This window comes from Silene latifolia, chromosome Y (genome assembly GCF_048544455.1).
Source record: "Silene latifolia isolate original U9 population chromosome Y, ASM4854445v1, whole genome shotgun sequence".
Classification (NCBI taxonomy): Eukaryota; Viridiplantae; Streptophyta; class Magnoliopsida; order Caryophyllales; family Caryophyllaceae; genus Silene; species Silene latifolia.
Window position 1 is genome coordinate 362073426 of NC_133538.1, and position 21258 is coordinate 362094683.

Consider the following 21258-nt stretch of genomic DNA (forward strand, 5'->3'; position numbering starts at 1 on the left):
GGGAATACTATCTCGACCTGAAATGGTTGAGGACCTTGGCTGACGGTAGCCTAGCGTGGAGGGTGTAGGGGATGAGTTGGATGAAGATTCCAACTCCTGAGCACCTCCCACCCACGGAGCCCTTGGAGCCGACAGTAGTGACGGTGGACTCCGATGACGAGGAGGAGGAGGATGATGACAGACCCCGCCAGCTACAGACCTATCTCATCGACGACACCATCCTTGAGGAGATGCCGGAGTCGACGAAGGGCGAGAATGCGGGAGTTCAGGTGGTAGAGAGACCCAGAGTGGTGAATGGACCCCGTCGAGTGAGGGAGAGGGCCTCGGAGACTAGGCCACGACCAAGCACCACGGCGCAGCAGTCTTTTCCATGCTACCCTTACCTCGACACCCCGGAGACGCGATCCGATTACACTGCGGAGAGAGTGTCATCTACCTTGACACTCCAGAACATGCACGAGATGGCGTACGCTCAGGGGATAGGGACCGAGGGACCGCATCCAGTTTGGTGGAGCGGAGTTGGGGACTACTCAGAGGTTTTCCATTCCTACGGGGTGGATCAGTCGACGTGGGGGGCACCTCAGTCCTTCCCTTACGGTGGCTTGACTCCATGGTACGTGGGCCCGGGAGCAGGAGCAGGAGGTGATGCGGGAGTGGGTTCATCAGGTGCAGGTATGGCTGGAGGTGGTGGCGGTGATGATGAGGTGATGTTTGAGCAAAGAAGGCAGCAGGAGTAATACTCCTTGTTTCTATCTTTGTTCATGATCGTTCGTAGTAGTTAGTGGTAGCGTGGTTAGATTTTCGGTTGTTTTTAGTGGGAACTTTATTTATGAACTTGTATCGTTAGGCCATAAGGCCGGATTTGCTACTTTAACCTTTTGCAGGATAATTGAGAGTCGGGACATCATCCCGACTCAATTCATGTGACAGTCATGTTTATATATGTTGGTCTGTAACGGGTTGTGTAAGGTACTTGGCCTGCAGGTACTCGATAGAGTACCCCACACTCCATCGAGTAGCTGCAGGAAAGGAAGAAAGAAAGGATTCTGAACTCGGGCTACTCGATCGAGTAGCCAAGACACTCGATCGAGTACCGCTACATACTCGATCGAGTAGCACTGTTACAGGGGGTTTTCGAAAATTAAAAAGGTTCAATTGTTTTATAATTGCGAGTTTAATGTTTAAAGTAGTTGTGAGTGCGTAGTAACACCTTTGAACCGTTAATTTCATATGTTATAAGTCGTGATTGAAGTTTTATAAGTGTATTTGTCACAATTAGTGAAGCGGTAATAATTTCTGGTTACTTTAATATTGCATACGCCTCCTTACGATCTATTTACCGGAGTTGAAACTTCGCCTATGTTCGTGCATACCATTTTAACGGGTGTTGTCAGCGGTGACTAGTTATTCCGATGGCTTGTGTATGAATTCTAATTTAACAAGTTTGTGCTTAACGAGTAATGTCCACGATAGATAATATGTTTAACACATGTCATGAATCAGATAATAAGTAAAATGCGTAGAAATTTGGGTGGTGAACTTCGGGGACGAAGTTCCTTTTTAGAGGGGAAGAGTAATGTCGCGAAATAAAAAGGTTGTCTTTGAATAATGTTTTGCTTGTTTATAATGTTGTTGGTAGTTGTTTATAATGTTGTTGGTATCATGTGTTGCTTTAGTTTAAAAAAAAAAAAAAAAAAAAAAATCCTGAAGTATAACGACTTACTTTAGTTCTTTAAAGTGAGTGTGATCGTATTTGAATCACGTTGCCAAGTAACATGGTGGCATTAGTTGTACCACATGAAAGTGGATATGAGACTCGTGCTAGATTGATAGTTGGATAGTAATTATTGTATGTTGGGAGATCGTGAGTGACGATTCGCATTGCGAGTCGGATGTTTTATATATATATAAAATAACGGTTGACTGTGATAAGGCTTGCATGATAGTGGCAAGAATCGATAGGTATAAATGTGGACGGTGATGATGATGACATGGGGGGGGGGGATGGTGTTTACAAGAAGTAATGGTTTGACCGGGAAGATTGGTGAGATTGTGTTGGTTCCGAGTCATGGGCGGGAGAGGTGAGTTGAACTTCGGGGACGAAGTTCTTTTTAAGGGGGGAAGACTGTAATACCCGTCCTTTTAGGGATCCTTTGACCAGCGTTGACTGACCTTGGGAGTGGGAATAGTCTTAGAAGTAAGTGCTGAAGTCATCTGGGTTGCGCATTAAGAGTGGTACTCGATAGAGTAGGGGCTACTCGATCGAGTAGTTAGGGTACTCGATCGAGTAGGGGCTACTCGATCGAGTATGTTGGGTACTCGATCGAGTACCCGGTTTCAATGAGGGTTTTATATCGCGTTTTGTTAAATCCGCATATCACTTCCGCCACTTTCCTCCTATCCTTCAGTCGCCTCTTTCCCTTCCCTTCACCTCAAAACCTCCATGGAAACCTTTGTGAAGATCCTTGTGCCTTAGGAGAGCGTCTCTTGAGTTGGGTAGCGGTCTTTTGCTGAGTTTCTCCCTATAGGTATGTCATTATCATCATCCGTGTTCTTGTTCTTCATAGTTAGGGTTTGCTTGTTAGTAATCTAGAATTGTATTCTGGTTATAGGCGTTGCTTGATCGCTGGACATGTTATCTGTCGGCATGGATTGGCTGCGATGGCTTAAAGGTAGGTTCGCCTACTCAGTTTCTGTAGATGGTCTAGTGTGTCGGATGTTGTGGCTGTGTTGTGTTTGGTTGTTTGCTATAATAATTGTATCGTGATGGTTGTGATTGTTGTTGATAGTTCGCGAGGCGTGGCCTCGGCTGAGTGGGGTCACTTGCGGGAGTGGCTTCACGCCCTAGTTTCGCCCTCCGTGGAACCCGCTACGGGAGGGGATGTGCACATTAATGGACAGGGTTGTCGCTCGATTTGATGAGCGGGGATTTGGTGGGTACGGCTGCGGTCCCCCACTGGCAGGACTGGTCCAGTGGACAGTCAGTGACAGAGAATGGCGGGACTATTGTGTTTGTGTGTATGAGTCTGCTAGCATCATATTGTGTTGATAGTGGTAGTCGCCTTTGTTGCGTCATATCTCAGTACTGACCTTGTTTGGTTGTTTGTTTGTTATGTGTCTGCCGTGATCCCTTATGGTGAGCAGTCGGTCTTAGCAGGTGTTGATGTTGGGGATAGCTGAAGTCCGGGCGGGAATGAGTCTTCACGAGATTCGATAGTCGTAGCAAGTAGTCTCAGAGTTGTATCTTTTATATAACTTGTTGGTTTAAATCACTTGTAATACAATATTATAGTTCTTTTATTGACGTTTGATTATTACTTTCCTCGGGTAACCGAGATGGTAACGCCCTTATATGCTAAGGAAGGCCTAGTTAACGCTCCTTTGAATATGGGGGTGTTACAAGGGAGATGCGCTAGTGTGTGTGGTGTTAAGGCACGGTGATCAGGGAGTTGTTCCATGACGTTGATGTGGTGTTGTGATGAGACGCTATGGTGACTAGGGAGTTTTACCATGTTAATATGGCCATGGTGACCAGGGAGTTGTGCTATATTGTACATTGTGGTGGACGATTGACCTCTATAAGACAAGGACCGTACACCTTGTATTTTCCGTGCTTCTGTATTATATATATTTTCATGTACTTGTTATTTACATTGTAGTTTGATGTTTATGTTTTTTCCCTACTCAACCAGTGGTTGACGTGTTTGTGTCTTGTGTCAAATTGACACCTATTTTCGGGGTGGCCTGCGTTGATCCATTCAATGATTTCTGCTTGAATAGGGAGCAGTTGATAAAACAAGTACATATTAGTTGATTTGCTGTGAGTTATGCTATGCTGGGAATGTATGAGTGATGACGAGATGAAATGAGTCTAGGTATCACCATTTATCAGTCTATGTTAAATTATCATTAGTAAACGTTGTTATACATTATGTTATTTCATTTATTTTACATTTGGTTTGGGAGTTGTAAAGCCATTTTGGCTAATCGTTTCATAACGATAAAAACTTTAATTAAAGTACCCTTTTAATTGTTCTACTTTGTTATTCACAGCCTCGGATTACCGAGATGGTAACACGTCCATTTCGTCGGGAATGCCATGTTAAGACTCCTTCCTAAAAGGGGTGTTACACATATTGTGCTTATCACCGAGGCAAGGGAGATGATATGCAAAACTATTACCGTCTAAACTCTAAACCATGAAATCCAAGATATGATTGAGAACTGAACGCTCCCGATCCCAACTGTCAAGCCGAATAATGTGAAGTAACCCATTTGTTGATCATGAAAATGTGGTATTTGTTGAAGACAACGGTGATATGACCCATTTGATTCAGCCTGTATGCCGCCTAATTGAGATATAAGTGGGATGAATGTTCGTTGATTGCTCTAGATTTCATCCAAGTTCGAAGAATGAGCCCCTAGACCAAATTTGACGATTACGAGTCAGAGTCTATTTTCTATTTTTAGTCTAAGTGGAGTCCATGATGAATAGTACATCTGAACTCCACGACACACGCTCTTAACACATCCTCTAGTGTTCGGCTAGTCCTCTCCGTTTGCCCATTCGTCGTCGGGTGAAATGTCGTACTCATCTTCAACTGAGTGCCCATAGAACTTTGCAACTCTTGCTAAATTTAGTGATAAATCTAGAATCGCGATCCGACACATTGTCCTTTGGCATCCCATGTAGCTTGACCACATTCTTTCGGTGGGCGCTAGCTAACTCTATCTTGCTCCAAGTATCTTTCATTGATATGAAGTGAGCCGATTTAGTAAACCTATCTACAATAACCCAAATCATGTTATTGTCCTTTTGAGTCCTAGGTAATCCAACAATGATGTCCATTTATATCGATTCCAATTTCCACTTGAACTTTCCCTTGTGGTCTCTTGTGCTCCCCTTTCACTCTTTGACAAGCCAGACACCTTGCCAAAAACTCCACCACTTCTTTCTTCATATTTGGCTACCAAAACGTCTTCTTGAGGTCTTTGTACAACTTGTCACCACCCGGATGCACCGAGTAAGGTGTATTACGGGCTTCGTCCATAATTTTCCTTTTAGTTCATCATCATTGGGTATGAACCATCTTCCCTTACACCTAAGAAAACCGTCCACAAGTAGCTCAATTCTTGAGGTTTCATTCCTTCCAAGGCTCCTTTCCACTCTTGAATCTTGGGATCATTCACTTGTTCCTTCCAGATTTTATCATACAATTCGGGCTCCAAAGTTAGGTCACCAATAGCCTTCCCTTTTCGGATCACATGAATGGCCATCTTCCCTACTTCTTCTTTTACCCTCATCACGGATAAAGCAGTACACAAAGAGTGAACCGACTTCCTACTCAAAGCATCGACTACTGTATTAGCCTTCCCTTCATGGTACACTATCTCCATGTCATAATTGTTAGTTATTTAGACCAAATTAATACTCATCTTATGATATTAAAATTCAAAATTAATTTAAAGTGTTCTAAATCTACATGCATACAAACAAAAGTATAAAAGATGGTATTAAACCATCTTAAGACAAAAGTTCCTTACATTGTATAAGGCAAGTAAGGGCACTACAAAAGTCTCCTACCTTTGTAGTTCTTGAGCTATATGAATGTGGATGATCCTCCAAATACACCAAAATTACCAAAATAGGTAATCTCCTAAGGTGACACCCAAGATAAGCCCAAAATACTACTAAAATTAATAACTAGTTAATAGTAGTAGTAACTTTGTAATATTTATATTGATGTACAAATTAATATTATTACCTTGATAATATTATTAGTTTATTTTTATATGTGTTTATTGTAAAAGGATGAACAAAATAAGAAGAAAAATATGGTCTTTTGATGGTGTATATGAACCATCCACAACAAGCACACAAAGACCAATTTTTCTTCAAATTTCCAACCTTAGAAATGATGGAATGACTTAGGTATATATAGGCATGCAAATGTATACAATTCACATACAAATTCTAGTGGGAAATGCCTACCTTTTCGGCTCACAATGAGTGTATTAGTAGTGTATAAAAATCTGTCCAAATGGTTCCCTTCGGGTCCATTTTGATTTTCGACATTTGTCCCACAAATGCTTATAAGTCTTATATTTAATTATCTGACATAATTAAATATTAATTTGATTATTGAACACTTAAATAATATAAATTAACTACGAATGACTAATTAACTATTAAGTAATCATAAGACCATTTTATCAACATACAATGTGTCAATATTAACCCATTTAGCTAATTTTACAACCTCTTGTAAAATTTAATAGCTAATTAATTCCACCTAAAAACATATACACATATCGTATAAAATTAATTAATTAATAAATTCTAATAAATTTATTATTTAAATATCACATAATTAAATAACAAATCTCCTTGTCCCGAGTTCGTAACCCGTCAACAAATAATACATTTACGTGACTAATTAAAAGTCAAATAATACAAGGAATTAATTATCTCGTATCTCATACAAACAATTAATTTATTCTATTTGGGCGTCATCCTATAGGTGTTACCTAAAGGGATCAGCTGATCACCGCCGTCACACGACAGTAATGTCAAACTCTAGTCAGCCAATCATTAACGATTAAGGATGACCAGCTGACAAATAAATAAATAAATCCCTGATATTCCTTTTACGAGATTTATTATGTAAACGCACTTATTATCTACCCATGTCATCGGTAAAAGTAATGAAATAGTCATAATTACCTCTAGCAGTGACTGTCATTGGACCGCATACATTGGTATGTATTAAACCCAACAACTCACTAGCTCGAGATCCCTTTCCTAGAAAAGGTGAACGAGTCATCTTGCCAAGAAGACAAGATTCGCATGTACCAAATGATTCGAAATCAAAAGGTTTAATTACACCAGTCGACACTAGTCTTTTAATGCGCTTCTCGTTGATGTGTCCTAATCGACAATGCCATAAATAAGATTGATCAGGATCACCTGTTTTGAGTATTTTATTATCTAAATGATAAACATCATTGCAAGTATCTAAAATATAAATACCATTGATTGAAATAGCTTGACTATATACAATCCCATTAAGGGAAAAGTACAACACTTATCTTTAATTACAAAGGAAAACCCTTCTGTGTCTAACACAGATACGGATATTATATTTCTAGATAGTGTTGGTACAAAATAACAATTATTAAGATGCAACTGCATTCCTGAAGCTAAACTAAGTACATAAGTTCCTACTGAGACAGCGGCTACTTTAGACCCGTTTCCCATTCGGAGATCGACATCACCCTTATTTAGCTTTCTTATGCTTTTTAGGCCCTGCAAATGATTGCATAAATGAGAACCACAACCAGTATCTAATACCCAAGTTTTATTTGAAGCATAATTTATGTCTATCATAAAAGATTCGGTTGAGAAAGTACATGTTGGCTTCACAATGCCAGCTTTTATGTCATCCAGGTACTTAGTACAATTACGCCTCCAATGTCCCTTGTTATTACAGTAATTACAAGTATCTTTAAGAGGATTACCCTTTATAGGTTTAGGCTTGGTAGAGCAATTCGCAATTTCTTTACCTTTGCCCTCTTTCTGAATGAGTTTCTTACCTGCATTCCTCTTAAACTGCTTCTTCCCCTTCACATTTATCGCAAGCACATCTTTCCTTGTACTCCCACTCAATCCCATGTCCTTCTCTTCTTGCACAAGCAGAGAATGGAGCTCATATAAACTCTTTTTCATGTCCGTCATATTGTAATTTACCCTAAATTGGGTAAATCCCTTGACGTGCGAGAGAGAGTGGAGCACTCGGTCCACCACAAGTTCGTCGGGGATCTTGCATCCCAACCCCTCTAAAGTTTCCACGTACACAATCATTTTAAGTACGTGTGAACTTACAGGTTGACCATATTTGAGGTTAGCCTCAAAGAAATGAACTGCGGTGTCATATTGAATTATTCTTGGGGCTTGAGAAAACATAGTAGAAAGCCTCGAGAATACTTCATGTGCATCGCGAAACTTGACACATTGCCTTTGTAAAGCAGGATCCATTGAAAAAATCAAAACATTTTTTATTGCGACGGATTCCTTTTGATAATTTGAAAAAGCCTCCCTTACATCGGCAGTGTCCCTAGTACTAGGCGAAGGGGGAGAGGGATCGACAAGGTAGCGTAATTTACCATCACCTGCGGCAGCTAATCGAAGTTGTTCCTCCCAATCTTTAAAATTACTACTGTCGGCTTTTAAAACATATTTGTCCATAAAAGAACGTAGCCATGAATCTCTAACTATGGTGACGGTTTCACTAGTAGAAGTCATCGTGATTACTACAAAGGAAATAAAGGAAAGATTAACATTGATCGTCTAGAAATATTTAACTTGTGAAACTATTTAACAAGTTCCCATTTATATAATGATCTCTCACTGAATTATATAAATGATTCCAAGATCTAATTTTATATAAACACGGGCACGGTGGACCGATTCAATCCACATTTATATAAATTTGGTGAGTCAACAACTTTGACTGATTCTACTACTAGAACTCTTGGGTGACGGATTTTCTTAAAATCTATCTTTTAGCCCCAGAATAAATATGGGCACGGTGGACCGATTCAACCCACATTTATCCCGTTGAGTCCAACCAATTTTCACGCGTAATAACTTTTATTACCCTACTTACCCAACGTAAAACGAGTGTACCTCGGTGATCCGAACCTACCTCTAATGAAGAAGGGATTCATAGGTGCTATTATTTGGTAAGGCTTAATCTCAATTTTAAACAAATGTGAGAGATCTTATCAATTTAATTGTCTATCACTTTTAAGTGAACTAAATTGGTGAATGCTAGACAATTAAATCGATAACAACAAAAATAAAACATGTAGTGACGATTTGGCATGAATGCATAAATGAATTAAAACAAACAAGTCCTAATATGGCCACCTAGTTAATCTAATTAACTAAAATTATTACACTTCGGAAACCAACTCCTTGGTCCCTTGAGTCTTCATAAATTGGCCTCCTTCTTTAGGATTTCGGAACGCCTTTCCGAAAACACCGTCTTCATGAAAACTCCGTCTTTAGATGCTTCATCTAATTACTAATAATTAAATTACATAACAATACCCTATTATACAATTTGTAATAAAATTAAAATAAAAACTATTAATTAATTACAAATTAGGCGATACGAAATCGCAATTAATTACAAAACAAGTCGATATTCCCTTACATTACGGAAAATACCAACTTCTACCTATGGCCATATTAGGAAAAATTACATAATTGAAATGATAACAAAAAACATTCATCCAAATGAATAATAAAATGCATTATGGAAAAATGACGTGCCAAATCGTCTAACTTACCAACAACGATCATTTGAGCTTGCTTTGACGGAATTTTTTGCCAATAAAAATTCATAATCAATTCTTAAAACAATTTTAAGACTTACTCATCATACTAATCTGGTCTAATATCAAAATAATTATTCTAAACAATTATCTTGAATTTATATGGGAATTAAAACACAATTATGACAAAAATGATATAATAATTCACAATTATCATACAAAAATTTCATTTAATTTAAAACTTTATGGAAAAATAAATTTCAAAGCCATGAACATTCTGGTATTACACCAAAAATGCCAAGCAAGTGAAAATTTTTGTTTTTAAAATTTATTTAAAACGATTTCACAATTTAATTGATAAACGGACAATTTTTACGATTTAATTCTAAATAAAAGCATAAAAATTGAAACAACTTTAAAATTAAATTTATACATTTTGGAAAATTTTCCAGGAGCTAAAAATTCAAAAATTCCGAGCCAAAAAATTAAATCAATATTTATTTGCAAAATAACCATTATTTACCAATTTTTTATCAAATAAAAATTAATACACAACCTAAATTAATCACATTAATTTAAAGTATCTACTTATCTCATAAATAGAACATGAAAGTGGTTATTTCTAAATAAACATGTATAAAATTAACATGCAACCAAATTTAATTAACTCTTAATGCATTTTCACTTAATTTTATGCCATTTTAAGTTATAAAAAGTGGAAGAATTTAACAAAAATCAAATTTTCGTCCCATATCATTTTAAGACCAGATTATTTACATACAAGACTATATTATGTGATAAAACTAATTTTAGTAACATAATATCAATTTTATTAATTTATCTCATAAATTACTATAATCGTCTTAAAACAACATGCATGTATTAAACAATGCTCTGATACCACTTGTTAGTTATTTAGACCAAAATAATACTCATCTTATGATATTAAAATTATAAATTAATTTAAAGTGGTCTAAATCTACATGCATACAAACAAAAGTATAAAAGATGGTATTAAACCATCTTAAGACAAAATTCCTTACAATGTATAAGGCAAGTAAGGGCACTACAAAGGTCTCCTACCTTTGTAGTTCTTGAGCTATATGAATGTGGATGATTCTCCAAATATACCAAAATTACCAAAATAGGTAATCTCCTAAGGTGGCACCCAAGATAAGCCCAAAATACTACTAAAATTAATAACTAGTTAATAGTTGTAGTAACTTTGTAATATGTATATTTGATGTACTAATTAGTATTATTACCTTGATAATATTATTAGTTTACTTTTATATGTGTTTATTGTAAAAGGATGAACAAAATAAGAAGAAAAATATGGTCTTTTGATGGTGTATATGAACCATCCACAACAAGCACACAAAGACCAAATTTTCTTCAAATTTCCAACCTTAGAAATGATGGAATGACTTAGGTATATATAAGCATGCAAATGTATACAATTCACATACAAATGCTAGTGGGAAATGCATACCTTTTCCAATCACAATGAGTGTATTAGTAGTGTATACAAATCTTTCCAAATGGTTCCCTTCGGTTCCATTTCGATTTTCGACATTTGCCCCACAAATGCTTATAAGTCTTATATTTAATTATCTGACATAATTAAATATTAATTTGATTATTTAACACTTAAATAATATAAATTAACTACCAATGACTACTTAACTATTAAGTAATCATCAGACCATTTTATCAACATACAATGTGTCAATATTAACCCATTTAGCTAATTTTACAACCTCTTGTAAAATTTAATAGCTAATTAATTCCACCTCAAAACATATACACATATCGTATAAAATTAATTAATTAACAATTAATTAATAAATTCTAATAAATTTATTATTTAAATATCACATAATTAAATAATCAATCTCCTTGTCCTGAGTTCATAACCCGTCATCAAATAATACATTTACGTGACTAATTAAGAGTCAAATAATACAAGGAATTAATTATCTCGTATCTCATACAAACAATTAATTTATTCTATTTGGGCGTCATCCTATAGGTGTAACCTAAAGGGATCAGCTGATCACCGCCGTCACACGACAGTAATGTCAAACTCTAGTCAGCCAATCATTACCGATTAACGATGACCAACTGACAAATAAATAAATAAATCCCTGATATTCCTTTTACGAGATTTATTATGTAAACGCACTTATTGTGGAGGACACTACTCCAACAATAATCCCCAATAAGTTTTATCCTTCTTCTTTGCCTCATGTTCAACTCCCTTTGGGTGTAAATGATTTCAAACTTTTGAGATCGGAAAACACCTTGAAGGTAGCTCCATAAAGGTAATGCCTCCATATCTTCAAAGCAAACACGACGGCTCCCAATTCTAGATCATGGGTTCGATAGTTCTCCTCATATGGCTTCAATTGTCGCGACACATCGGCGATAAATTTACCATTATGCATGAGCACGCATCCCATGCCGTTCTTTGAAGCCTTGGTATAAACCTCAAAATCTCACATCCTTCTGGTAAAGCTAATACCGGAGCCGTGGTTAGGCGTTCCTTTAGGGTTAGCATGGCCGTCTCACAACTCTTGTCCCACTTGAAATGATTTTCTTTCCTCATTAATGATGTCAATGGCCTAGCAATCTTTTAGAAATCTTTCACAAATCTTCGGTAATATTCGGCTAGACAAAGAAAAATTCGTATTTCCGCAACATTCTTGGGTGCCTCCCACTTTGACACGACTTCTATCTTACAAGGATCCACGGCGGATACTCCCTCTTTTGACACCACATTCCCTAAGAAGGCCACTTTCTCAAACCAAAACTCACATTTGCTTTGCTTGGCGTAGAGTTGATTGTCTCTTAATGTTTCCAATATGATCCTATGCTCCTCATGCTCCTCATGCTCCTCTTTGGTCTTAGAATAGAACAAGATGTCATCTACAAACACCACCACAAACTTGTCCAAGTACGGAATGAACACGGCCGGGGCATTTGTCAACCCGAACGGCATCACCACGAACTCATAATGTCCATACCTCAATTAGAACACGGTGTTTAGAAGATCCTGTAGATACCCAGTATCTGTTGAGACTCCAACAAACACCCGATGATTATCGGACTATAACATGTTTTGGAATCGCGGCGTTTGATCGATAGTTTGTGTACAACTTTACGTCGGAAAACTTAAAACGATTTCGAAAATAAAACATTTCAAAACTTTTCAAAAGTACCTGGAGTGTTTAATGCACGACGACGGGGTCGCAATGACACTAACTAGAGTCAAAACCGACACCGGACCAAAAACCGACTCAAAAATTCAAATCCCGACTCCAACAACGAGTCAAACCGAGTCAACCACAAGAAACAAAACCATTCAAATGCTTCTATTTTAAGATTTCCTGGAATCTTACATAGTCAAGTACCAAAGATGTTCATCCAAATCCTAGGATAGAACAAATGATGATTTCCTCATGTGATAGTGACAAGACAACTCGAAGACCTGCGACGTGGCTCGAGCCTCTTTGAGCAGTCCAGGTGTCCACGTCGCTCAAAACTCACACAACCACTCATTTTCCTATCAATACCCCTCAAATGCCCCCATTTGAGAACTTACGCGAGTGTCCGCCCCCTCTTTTCTCCCTTAAAATTTTCGACTCGACTTCTAAAGTCACAATCCGACCCGTATTTACGACCTACCGATCGTAAATACAAGCCTTACACATTTTTTGGTACCGTCATCGTGCATTACATCTCTTGACCGACCACTTCGACCAATACACCGTCACTAATCTTAATAAAACAATATTGTTACCACTACTACAATTTAAGGCAAAGAGAACGCTCATTCAAGAACAGTTTATAGCGGAACCGGTCTCTTTGTTATTTTTAGTTTGGCGGGCATATAGAATTCCAATAAAGAACGGTTGTTTGCTCAAACCGTTCTCATACATTCACAAAGAGAACGGTTAGATTTGACCAACCGTCTTAAAATATAAAAGAGACCGGTTATATATCCAGAACCGTTCTCTTTGATAAAACAAAGAGCACGGTCCTTATCTTGGCCGTTCTCAATTAAATCCCTTCAAACCCTTTACACTTCATTCATCCCAACTCATACGGAGTATGTCGTACATTCATCATCCTTCCCTTTCCTCTCACTCACTTTCTTCCCTTTCCACCGCCACCACCCTCATCGCATCGTCGGTGGGCCATTCATACAACTGCTTTCTCGTCACCATTCGTCAACTGCGACAACTCGCCATGACGATTGATGAAATCATCCTTATTGTCTTCGCCATTCGCCAAGCCGCACGCCGACTACCACTGTCGCCTCGTGTTGTATGTGCCTCCATTCAATCGATTCCTTCTTAATAGGTATTCATTTTTCACTGGTTTCAATTAATTAGTTAGGGTTTCACGAGTAATTTGATTTGTTCTTAATTAGTTGCATTAAAATGTTGTATGTTTTTGTTTTGGTTATTTGATGATAATATTACATAATTGTTGTGGTGATTGAAGCATTCGGTTTAAATATTCCAGTTTGGAGAGCCACGCTCGATTCATCATTTGATGCAAGGTTTTTTAGGTTTCATCGCAGTATCTGTCCTCTGCTGCTTTCACTTCTTGAACGCACAACTATTCGGCTGATTAATGGGTATCTACTTGAATCTGTTCTTAACTATATGCTTGTCTTGTTAAATTTTCAGAAATTTGTTAACTTTCTGTTGATCTAGTAAGCCAGCCTACGAAAACATTGGCAACAATAAATAGATCTTTCTTACCTGCTTTTCCCCTCATCCTTTTCTCTTTGGATTTTGGTTCAGCTGGTGTGGTGTTCGCACTTTTAGAGCTCGTGTTTTCGTCTTTAAATTTTCGTGCAATCAAGCATAGTCTGACATTATGGTTCTCAAGTTTGTCTTTTAACCTGTTTAATACTAACCCTCGTATTCTTTCAGCTCTTGAACATAAACATGTCGAATGTGTTGTTATTGTTATTAGTTGTCACTTTTTATTGATCATGGAGATACATTGATTTTAGATTTAGTTCTTTCAGCTTAAACATGTTCATGATGATTTGTGGCTATCACTGCTTTTTTTTGTCCGAGAAATGATTTGTTGTTCTTTCTTGTCACAAGTTTTGGTCATATAGGAAGCTATTTCACCTTACATCTGAAGGACACTTATGTAATATTTCTTGTGTTATTTACTAAGGATCCCCTCATGTTTAAAGCAACCGATTTCTGAAACTATTTTTCGAGTTTGTTTGTGTTGTGTTTTAGTGGTCATGAACTTGTGTTTTGTGCATCTCTTCTTTTGTTCCTGTCTCGTAGTCACCAATGCTCATGATATTCACATTACTTTCTGCCAGCAAGTTCTATTGTGGATCAAGTCAGTTGTTGATGAATGCGCCATCACTACTGAGCAACTGAAAGCTTATGTCTGGAAGACACTAAACAATTGCTAGGTGAGTTTATTATTTTTAGGCATAGTTATGGTACTTCAATGTTTTCAAAGTTCACCTTAATTTAGCATCGGCTTTTTAGGCACAAGTATATTTACCACCATTTGCTGGGCCATGAAGTCGAGATGCAGATGGTTCGAAATACTTTCCCTCGTAGATTTGGTGCTCATGGCCTTCCAGAACTTAATGCCTCACAGGTATTGCCTTTTGCCTTCTTCAAATCTTTTCTAATGGTTCCTTTTTTTTGAGTTTTGGGTATTTGGCAGAGATGTTGTTGAGCATTTCGGTTAGGAGTCATGTCTGTTCCTATTTCACATGGCAAAATGGACCGGTTTTATTATCGAGTACCAATTTCGGTTAATTTGAATACGTAGATTGTTAAGCATGGGAGCTCACTGAGGAACCCCCCGACTTTAATAGGTGTACAATAAAATTATGACTGAACAGTATAAGAAGTGGGCTTGGATAATTCGACAATTCGAGTCCTAGGAGGAATTTCTGCATCAAAGGTACTAGCATGTAGCACAACGGCACAAACTTATTCCTAGTACTACAAGGACAAACACACACAACAGCGGCAAAATGAATAAGGTAATTACTAGAAAAACCAGTCTAGAAACATCAAAATTTTAACTGAATGCCAAACTTTCCTAAGTTGATTTTTGAAATTTGGTGATTCACCATACCTATTCCATGAGAAGATCGATATTGAATTTGTTTCTTCAGTAGAAGGGCTGAAGCCATAGGAAGACCAATAGCTAAACCATAATGATCAGACAATGATGCTGCCTCTCCCTACAAACCAAGAAAAATAGACTTCAATTGAATATTACTCTCCAATTTAAAAAAAACGCCACAAGTTTCCAGGGAGACTACGCTGACAAGCTTCGTTATTACCTGTAGAGTCATGTAATGTCCACCTCGCCTCAACACATTGACGCCTAATCTTTCAGTCTCTGGAACACCAATGGTATCCAAAACAGCATCAAAATGACCCTTAATTGCTAGTTCAGCATCTCAGTCAGATGACATTTTTTTAATTATACAAACTATGAACATGCCTATGGAAAACATGCACAGAAAATTTGAAATGGCTACTCCAGTACCTCATTTTCATAATCGATAGCCTTCTCGGCACCAGCTGCCAAAACCCGTTCAATGCTGTCCCTACCAACAGTATTTGTCACATGACAACCTACTGCTACAGAAAGTTGAATGGCAGAAAAGCCAACCGCCCCTCGACCACCAATTGAAATTTTTGGTCCAAATTTTAATTACATGTGGGGTAGAGTGTTTTGTGTGGTCCAAAATGGACTGGTTCCGATCCATTCCGGTTCACAGCCCCCCCAGAATCGACTGGACCGGTTTTTGGTCCTGGATTTTTGGTTATTCCGGATCTGGACTAATGCACAACCCTCCTCTCACTTAAACCGTACTACAAAAGTTCTAGCCTATATTTGCTTGTGATTGAAGTAAAAATGATGCTTTTCATCATGTAAATTTTTATTCTTTGTTCAATGATCCTCCTGCCTGTATTGTGAACTTAGCCTGCGTCATAATTTGAGCTAAAGCCCGCGTCTTAATTTTTCAGCTGAATTGTCCAGCAGTGATGAGAAAAAGTACAAAGCTTTGAAGCGAGCAACAAAAAGGGAGATAGCTCAGAGTGCATACGTCATTTGCTGTACATGTGTTGGAGCTGGAGATCCCCGTCTTTCTAATTTTAGGTTCCAGCAGGCATGAAGTTATTCGTCGTCAGTTTTTTTTCCTGAAAATATCTGGCCCACTTGGTGCTTAATTGTTGTTGGTTTTAGGTACTAATTGATGAGTCCACCCAATCAATCGAACCCGAGTGTCTCATTCCACTTGTACTTGGTGCCAAGCAGGTGAGTTCTAGTCCATGTAGCCCTGTAAAAAATTTATATTGCTCTTTTGGACTCCCTTTAGCCTGGTGGATTCACTATGTAAGGTAGAAATAGGCCATTGATACCACATGATCATTCGAGTGTCGGTCCTTACGTTAAGGTATTTGCTAACCATTTTAGAGTACTATCCTCACAAGTTAACTTTGATAGCTTATTAAATGCCCCGTATCAATATATTACTGTTGTTGTTTTCTTCCTACAGCATCGAGGACAACGAAGGCTCCTAATTGGGTACTGATGAGACGATTTTCAGAGATTTATTCACGAGAGTTATGCTATAGAAACTGATGCAAGCTTCATTTTTCTGCAATTTTTTAAAGTTAGATTTATGCACTATGATGCGACTAAGTGATGAGGATTGAAGGATTTTTATTTATGTTTTGCACATGATAGCGTATCTTCGATATTTGTAGGCTCTTAACAACATGATACGATTTTGTATTTTGTTTCTATAGAATTTGTCCTAATGGTTCAAATTAAATTGGAAGGTTTTTCTTGTGTAAAAATTGGTAGATTTTCTGAATTGTAACAGGTTTAATTCTTATGAGCTATACGATTCAATCGTGTAGGGTTACGATAAAAATAGAAATATTTAAAAAAAAAAAATAACAGGATCAAAGAGAACGGTTAGTACTATCACAACTGTTCTCTTTGAAAAGGTAGAACTAAGGCGCCAAAAAATTTAAAACTCTAACAAAAAGAACTGCCTTATCAAAGAGACTGGTTCTTATATACAACCATTCTCTTTGATATATCAAAGAGAACGGTTCTAAAAGACAACCGTTCTGATTGTTGTTACAAAGAGACCGGGTGGACTTATTTCAACCGTTCTCTTAGATCAAAGAGAACGCTTGGCCACAGGACGGTCCAAACTTCTTATAAGAATGGTTACCAACCGTTCTCTTTGATCATTTTTGTAGTAGTGTACTTACCAAAACGGTTTTAAACCTAGTCTTTTCCGACCAAACGAGTTGTTACACTTACGTCGGTTTCTCGCCATAACCAAACATGTAAGTATGAGGGTCTAAAAATCCTTCTTTATCATGTCTTCATTTGTTTCATGACTATAACATGCTAAAACATGATACAAAACATGGGATAAACGAGCCAAAACGGAGTTTTGGCCTGAGGCAGAAGCCCTTTATTGTGCACAAAGGCTCGCACCTCAATGGGGTGCCCAGGGCATAACTCCACCGTGTTTGTTCTCGTCTTTTTCCTTTAATTCATTTTCATATTTGTAATCGGTTTATACCATTTCAAATATTTTCAAACCCTTTTTTATTTTATTTCATTTGTTTTAACCATAAAACATTTTTCACCCTTGGTTCCTCATACCAAGACGGTTAAATCCGTGGTTCGGTGATAATATTTGGTTAATAACATTTAAAAGGTATTTTAAAGCCTTTTATTTCATTTTTGGGAGGTATTTTAAAGCCTTTCATCATTTCTTTACATTTTCAAAACAAGCATATTAGTCACCAACACAAAGTTGTCCTTGGTTCTACATACCATGCCGGATTTTAACCCGGGTACGATGATGAGTATCGACTAATGATATTCAAATGAACTTAAAACGATTAATTCATAATTATTTTCAAAACTATTCATCTCAAGTTTGTCAAAGTCGAACCCGACACCGAATATCATCTAAATAATGATGATTATTCGAGTCTCGTTCCTCAAATCAACAAATGCGGTCTAAACGACTCTTTCAAACCAAATCGGTTCAAATACCAATTTATCAATATGTTTTATAAACATTTTTCAAAAGGTAAGAACACGGCATACAATCGTTAGTTGACCCGCGCCTAAACAGGCCCCTTCTTTCTTATTTCCAAAACCAGGGGAGACCCCCTTGCACTGCCAATAGGCTCGCGCCTCATGTGGCTGCCTGGTGCAGGGCCTGTTCCATTTCCAGCATCAGTCTATGACGATCCCGACTCCGGTTAGCCCGGATATAGGATGGATCATACGACTATTTGCTCATTCAAAATCATATTTGCAAAATTCTTCATTAAGACAAATGGATCACGTTATGCACCATAAACCTATTACGGTAAATGAATGTTTAATTTCCGTCTTGCATGCAAATAAACCATTAATCCAACTCGACATCTTATACATGATACTTGGATTAAATCAACCGACTTAGAAAGCTCTCACATGTTAGGTTTAAATTATTGGATGCGCATTCATGCATTTAAACCATTTTATCAACTTTTGCCTTTCAACCAACCAAGATCGATCAGTAAAGGCCGCCACCGCGGGCGGGATTGGGTGTCTGGTTAAAGGGCTTCCCAATACATACCTTCACCTCTTACTCATAAACTTTGGATAGTGGACGACCTTATCCAGGGCGTACGAGGGTCATTCTAGAGATAGGATGCTAAAGAGAGACGATTTCCTTATCTTTAGTACCTATGTCAAACGCTGCTTTGTGCTTCGATTTGACCGAGGTATAAAGTGGATTTCGAAGGGGTTCCAAGCATCCCATAAATGCTTGGTGGCGACTCCTAACATCTCTAATCGTTTCGAGACCCTTACCGAGACGAAACCAACCGATCCAAAACGATCCGGTCGAAAGCATTTTTACGCCGCCGAGCGTGGCTTTTAAAAGACCGCTGCACGTCCGCAGATCGAACCGGGCCCGCAGGAGGGCCATGTCCACATATTGGCGACTCAGCTGGGGAAAACTAGGACACTTACGTCTTTGTGATCCGTAGATGGTGAGACTCGAACGAGGTCTTGGTTGGAATGCATTAATTGATATTGCGGTCACGGTCGGGTTTCTTGTCCAGGCCCACAACCTAACCTTCATCGGCCAATGGGCTCGTCTCTTCGGCATGAGTTTTCTCATCCCCGCGTTTCGAATCTCGATTGAGTCAAGCATACCATTGACGTCACACATTTCTATTTCGTCAAAGAGCTTTCATCACTTTCGAGCACGAGGCTAGGGCACCCTCCTTACACATTTTTTTTGGATTGGTATCCCTCTCGCAAATCGGGGTTTGATTGCTTGGTGTGTAACCTACCCTTTTAAGCCAAAACCCGTGTCAGCATAATGCATAATATAATGAAATGTGAGTGCTTATGTGCTACTTGATTATAAGTCCTTCCGTGTCATTTTCAAACTTTCAAAATCACCCTTTTGCGCCGTTATAATGGCCATTTCAAACCTCGGTCTTTTGCCGACCGTTGCACGCCTTTCTAGGCAATCGTAATGACGATTTTTAAACCCGTTTTTTATAACCATTTCAACACGCCTTTCTAGGCCGTCGTAATGATGATTTTCAAACCCGGTTTTTATAACCATTTTAACACGTCTTTCTAGGCCGTCGTAATGACGATTTTCAAAGCCGGTTTTTTATAACCATTTCAACACGCCTTTCTAGGCCGTCGTAATGACGATTTTCAAACCCGGTTTTTTATAACCATTTTAACACGCCTTTCTAGGCCATCATAATGACGATTTTCAAACTCGGTTTTTTACAACCATTTCAAATCACCTTTTTACGCCGTAATAATCGCCGCGTCTAGACACGGATTTTAACCCGTCTCGCGCCAACAATGGCTCTTTCAAAACCCGAGAAAAGCAGACACTCTCTTCTCGAGAAATTTTCGAGATCCCAAGGACCATGCACCGTCCCCGAGACCTCTTCAAACATTTCAAACTCAATTTTCAAAACAAAAAATTTTGAATTTAAAAAAAACTTCTTGGGAGGCAGTGCGTTGTTTTCCGAGCCGTGTTGGAGTAGTGTCCTACACAATGAGTGTGTTTACATATTAAATCTCGTAAAAGGAATATCAGGGATTTATTTATTTATTTGTCAGCTGGTCATCGTTAATTGGTAATGATTGGCTGACTAGAGTTTGACTTTACTGTCGTGTGACGGCGGTGATCAGCTGATCCCTTTAGGTCACACCTATAGGATGACGCCCAAATAGAATAAATTAATTGTTTGTATGAGATACGAGATAATTAATTCCTTGTGATATAAATAATAAATAAATAATTAATTAGTCACGTAAAAGTATTATTTGATGACGGGTTACGAACTCGAGACAAGGAGATTTATTATTTAATTATGTGATATAAATAATAAATAATTAGAATTTATTAATTAATTGTTAATTAATTAATTTTATACGATATGTCATTTTGTTTTGAAATGGAATTAATTAGCTATTTAATTTTTACAAGAGGTTGTAAAATTAGCTAAGTGGGATAATATTGACACATTGTATGTTGATAAAATGGTCTTATGATTACTTAATGGTTAAGTAGTTATTGGTAGTTAATTTTTATTATTTAAGTGTTAAATAATTAAATTAATATTTATTTATGTAAGATAATTAAATATAAGACTTATAAGCATTTGTGGGGCAAATGTCGAAAACCGAAATGGACTCAAATATGTCCATTTGACCGATTTTTTGAGAGGACAACAAGTGTCCATTAAGTGGCAATTTCCACTTAGTTTTGTTCCCCATTTTTGCCTATAAATACCCACTTAATCACACCATTTCTTATGTTTGGAAAAATTT

The 21258-nt window shown here is 37.8% G+C and overlaps 1 long non-coding RNA gene across 1 annotated transcript; it reads left to right on the forward strand.

Annotated features, from left to right (window-relative positions):
• The first annotated feature begins 13424 nt into the window (after nucleotides 1-13424).
• Nucleotides 13425-14868, forward strand: LOC141633862 (uncharacterized). Its single transcript, XR_012538615.1, has 3 exons — nucleotides 13425-13704; nucleotides 13916-13984; nucleotides 14699-14868. It is a non-coding gene; the product is annotated as an uncharacterized LOC141633862 (long non-coding RNA).
• The last annotated feature ends 6390 nt before the right edge of the window (nucleotides 14869-21258 follow it).